This window comes from Tupaia chinensis, unplaced genomic scaffold (assembly GCF_000334495.1).
Source record: "Tupaia chinensis unplaced genomic scaffold, TupChi_1.0 Scaffold000180_1, whole genome shotgun sequence".
NCBI classification, from domain to species: Eukaryota; Metazoa; Chordata; class Mammalia; order Scandentia; family Tupaiidae; genus Tupaia; species Tupaia belangeri.
In genome coordinates, this window is record NW_006159655.1 from 3,545,614 (window position 1) to 3,551,357 (window position 5,744).

The following is a 5,744-nucleotide window of genomic DNA, read 5'->3' on the forward strand; positions in this document are numbered from 1 at the left end:
CACCCAAAAAAAAAAAAAAAAAGCCAATTACAAGTTCTGAGACCCCAGGATGACATCACAGTTCAAGTCTAAAGACTCAGAACTAGAAAAGTGGATGATGTATTTCTCAGTATGAAGTCAAAAGCCTGAGAGCCCCCAGGATGTCTTCTGGCTCAAGTCTCAAGAGTCTGGAGGTCTGAGAACATGGAATTCTGATGTCTAAGGACAGGAGAATAAGGGTGTTTCGGTTCTATGAGCGAAAGTGTAAATTCACCTTTCCTCTGCCTTTTTTTTTTTTTTCTTCCTTGGCCTCCAACCAATAGGATGGTACCACCCATGTTGAGGATGGCTCTTCCCCACTCAGTCCACTGACATACACATCCATCTCTGGAAATAATCTCACAGACATAGCCAGAAATAATGTGTTACCAGTCATTTAGGTATCCCTTACTCTAGTGAAGGTGACACTGAAAATTAACATCACACATCTGCAAATAAAGACAACATTCACCAGATGAACTTCTTTTTTTATTTGCTTGTTTTTTTAAGAAATTATTTAATTTTCTCCTTTTGGCTGGATCTGTCAACTTCCAGTAATTAGCCAAAATGACAAATACAAAAGGAAAGAGGAGAGGCACCCGATATATGTTCTCTAGGTCTTTTAGAAAACATGGAGTTGTTCCTTTGGCGACATATATGCGAATCTACAAGAAAGGTGATATTGTAGACATTAAGGGAATGGGTACTGTTCGAAAAGGAATGCCCCACAAATGTTATCATGGCAAAACTGGAAGAGTCTGCAATGTTATGCAGCATGCTGTTGGTATTGTTGTGAACAAAACAAGTTAAGGGCAAGATTCTTGCCAAGAGAATCAATGTGCGTATTGAGCATATTAAACATTCTAAGAGCAGAGATAGCTTCCTAAAACATGTGAAGGAAAATGACCAGAAAAAGAAAGAAGCCAAAGAGAAAGGTACCTGGGTTCAACTAAAGCACCAGCCTGTTCCACCCAGAGAAGCACACTTTGTGAGAACCAATGGAAAGGAGCCTGAGCTACTGGAACCTATTATGACTTCATGGCATGATGGGTGTTAAAAATAAACTAATCTGTGGTCTATTAAAAATTATTTAATTTTATTCATTCATTCATTCATTTAATTTGACCAGAGAGAGAGGGAAAATGAGAAAGCAAGCACCAGGTCTGGGACTCAAACTGGTCGGTAATGTGGAGTGTCCAGCATTTTAACCACCACACCTCCTGCTGGCCCTTCACCAGATGAACTTCTAAAGATCATGCTTCCATGTTATGTGTCATGTATTTTCATGTAGCTAAGTGTTGACCACTGAGGCAGAGTGTGGTAGCTTCCAAAAACCTTAAATAATTCCTGGGACATATTTGTTTCCTTTCTTCTTGTATCTGTCCTGCTGCCTGTCAGTTGTGATACTTGTGACTCTAGCGGCTACCTTGTACCATGTAGATGAAGTTCATAAATTACGATGGGACCACCATACCAAGCTTGGACTGCCTACCCCCAGATGTCTTTTGCGCATAGCATAAATCTACTGATACTCTATCTCTACTGCTATTTTGTAGTTTCTTGTTACTATAGCCAAAACTGATCATAACTGATAGCAGGAAAAGATCAGAAAGTCTTAGATAAACTTAGTATGTGTACATGGTGAGGGAGGAAAAGAAAGAGGGGAAGGATTCAAAATGAGCAAGAGAATTGAACTAGGGTGGGAAGAAGGTCAGAATTTAGACCAGTCGTAATGATTTCATGTCTGGAGTGATGGTGTATGCATTCTAAGATTAGGTTACATAATATATCGTAGATTTCACCTTGATTCCTCCTGGCTTCTTAGTAGGTTTAGGCAAAGTCGGGTGTCATACATAGAGGACACTCAAGTATCCCTAAGAAGAGATCAATTTAGTAAGGAATCGAGGCTTCCAACAGCCTACATAAACTTGCCTCCTGAAGGAGAGGTAAATTTATGAAGCAGAGCCTCTAGCAGCAGTCAAACCTTCAGATGACTATAGCCCAAGCCAATTTCCCTACTTAAGTTTCACAAAAGACTTTAAGCCAGAAGCAGCTAGCTAAACTGTTCCTGAATTCCTGACCCACAGAAAAAAACTATACATGCTTATTTTTGTTTTAAGCCACAAAACTTTTAGGTAATTTGTTATGTAGCAATAGATACATACACTACAACTATACATACAGTATCAAGTTGATAGAGTATGTGAGGCTGGGGTAGTTACAATGGAATGAGAAGATGGTTGTCAGTTGAGGGATGTGACACCTGGGCTCTAACTTAATGCTAAGTTGCTGCATATGATAGAGGAGGGAGCAGTGTTCAGAGACCACGCACTGTGAGCAGATCACATCTGCTGACAGGAGTGATTCAGCCTTCTTCCTTCCAGGGTTCTGATTGTGGGGTTATACACACACAAAAAAGTAGATTGTCAAGTGAAAATAGAAAGTTCACCAATTCCTAGGCAAACACCCTACAATGTAGAACATCCAGTAGATTGGAAACTACATGAAACTTCACACATTCTCTCCTCTGACTTTTAGAAAGCTAAACCCTGAATTGCAAAAATGCAGATGAGAAAGGAAAGGATTTTGGCCCAATGTGGAGGTGCCAGAGGTGGAGAGAGGAGAATAAGTTCGAGATACGTAATAGTTGGGAGATAGAAATGACAGATCTTACTGATAAATGGGATATAGGATTTCGTCTTCTCTCCCTAGTCAGGACTATTGGAGGTTACCTTTCTGTCTTTCTACACCCCTTTCTTGCTCCTTTCCAAAAGAAGAAGATGGGATACAGTGATTAGCCAGGGCAGGTCCCCTTTTCCTTGTGTATGGTAGAGTCCAGGTCACACTTTCCTGTGGCATTATGCTAATAGCTTCCTAACCACATCCATTCTTATTCCTCTTGAATCCATCGTTCATACTAGCCATGATTACTTTTTTGTTTCAATTTTCTGAAATAGTTCATTTGAATTATCTGTTACAACAATGGTGATATTAGTAAGTATTTCTGGTCATGTTTGCCCTTCACTTTTATGTAGGAATGGCATTGACTTTTTTTTCTTTTTAGTTTTGCTATAGGGCCTATGCACTCATGAGAGAGAGAGAGAGAGGAGGAAAGTGAGAAATCACCCTGCAGGGGGATAGCCATGTTGTAGTTCCTTCCCTTCCATTCTCTTTTGTAGATTTTGGGCACACATGTACACATGCCCAGCATGATTTTCAAACCTTCAGGGTCAGGGACTTAAATCGCGCAAGAGTCCATGTGGGATACAGTTGCCTTAAACTCCACACCATTGCCTTTTATATGATGTTATAGTGTGTGTGTTGTCTGAAATCACACCTTTGTCAGGTGAACATAAATATTGGCATCAAAATAAAGCTACACAGAATCTCCAGTTGTTTTTAAAATGAGAAAAAAAATAGATTGGTAGGGATATATTCCATCTTGGAAAGACTTATTAAAAACGTGAAACAGGGCCAATAGGTGGCATGGTGGTTAAAGGTGTTGGACTCCCACATGGCTGATCACAGTGCAAGTCCCAGACCTGGTGGCTCTCTTCCTCACTTTCCTCCTCTCTCTCTGTCACTCTCCTGTCACATTAATAATAATAATAATAACAACAACAATAAATGAAAATAATTCATAAAAAAAGAGAATGTTCTCTCTCATTTTTTAAAAAAAGTGAAACTAGGGGCCAGCAGGTGGTGTGGTGGTTAAGGTGCTGGACACTCCCACATGGTCAACCACGGTTCAAGTCCCGGACCTGGCGGGTTTGTGGCGGCTTGCTTTCTCACCACTTTCCCTCTCTCTCTCTCTGTGTCTCTCTCTGGTCAAATTAAAAAAATAAATGAGTGGATAAATAAATAATTTTTTTTAAAAGTGAAACTAGAGGCCAAGAGGTGGCATAGTGGTTAAGATTCTGGACCCCACATGGCTTACTCCAAGGTTCAAGTCCCAGACCCTGTGGCTTGGAAAACACACCTGACAAATGTGTGTGTGTGCCCAAAGTCCTAAGAGGAGAATGGAGGAAAAGGGACTGCAATGTGGCCATCCTCCTACAGAGTGATTTCTCACTTTCCGTCTTTCTTTCTCTCTCCAGTGAGTGCGTATATCTTATGGCAAAAATCTAAACAAAAAGAAGAAAGAAAGTAAGAAGAAAGGAAGAAAGAAACTTTAAAAATTAATTAAAAGTTATAAAAAAATGCATTGACTGACCTTTGAAGTTCAAATAAGCCCAAAAGAGCAGAGTAATTAAGAAAGACAAGCAAAAAGCCAAGAACATCTATGACGCTTGACTAATGAGCATGCTTAAAATAAATACTGCATTTCTATGTGTTATTGATGATTTCGTAATTCAAGAGTGCTGATAAAAACAAACGAATGATTTGTAGGGGCTAGCAAGTGGCATAGTGGTTAAAACATTGGAATTCTACATGGTCAACCACAGTTCAAATATCGACCCAACAGCTTCAAACTCACACCAGGCACGTGTGCATGCATGTCCAAAATCCTGAGACACGAGAATGGAGGAGAAGTGATGACCATTCCCCCTGGGGGATGATTTCTCACCTTCTGTCTCTCTGCTCTTCAGCAAGCACATGCACTCTATAGCCAAAATCTCTAAAAATAATATTAGAATGATTCATAAAAGGTCATCAATAGCAAGTAAGAACGCAACCCTCTCATTGCTTATCTTGTAACTAATTAAAGTTCTAGAAGAAAGAGGAGCAGAAAAAAAAAAAAGGATTAACAGAAAGGGGTCTGTACATGGTTTAATAATGCCCCTCCAAAAATTCATGTCCACCCAAAAACTCAGAATGTGACCATATATGGCGAATCTTTGCCCATGTAGTTATTTAAGATGAAATTGTGCTGGATTAAGGAGTCTAAAATTTAATACGACTGGTTTCCTTGTAAGGAGAAGAAAGATGACCCAGCCTTGGTGGGTGCAGGCAGTCGTATACTAAACTGCAGTACTGGAAGCCACATGGCCAACTGTGGGTTCAGATCCTGATCCAATCTGAAACACACTGGGCTTGTGCCCAAGATTCCAACTAGCTAAAGAGCTGAAGAAAGGGAATGACAACATGGTAAGACCCTGTTATGGGTGCACCCCCCTTTCACTCACATTCTCTCATGAAAGAAATAAACTTTAAGGAATAAAAAAGGCACAGAGACAGACACACACGGAAGAAAGCCAGGTGACAACAGAGGCAGAGATTGAGTGGTGCCACGGTGAGCCATAGATGCCAAGGACAGTCGTTCCTTGGTACTGGCAGGGGACTGGTTCTAGGAAAAAATTTGCAGTTACTCAAATCCTTTTATAAAAGGACATAAAATTTGTATATAACCTACACACATCCTCCCAGATTCTTTAGCATCTCTAGATTATTTCTAATACCTAATACAATGTAAATGGTATAAAGCAGGTGATGTGTTGAGTTTTTGTATTATTTTTATTGTTCTTTTTTCATAAATATTTTAAATTTGTGGATGTGGAACCCTTGAATAGAGAGAGGGCTGTGTTACCATCACTAGAAGCTGGGAGACATAGAACAAATATTTCCCTAGAACCTAAGAGGGTACATAACCCTACTGACACCTTGATTTTAGTCTCGTAGCCTCCAGAATAGTGAAAGAATATACTTCTGTTATTTTAAACCACTCAGTTTGTGGCTTTGTTACTGAAGCCCTAGGAAACTAATACATGGCCAAATATATATATATA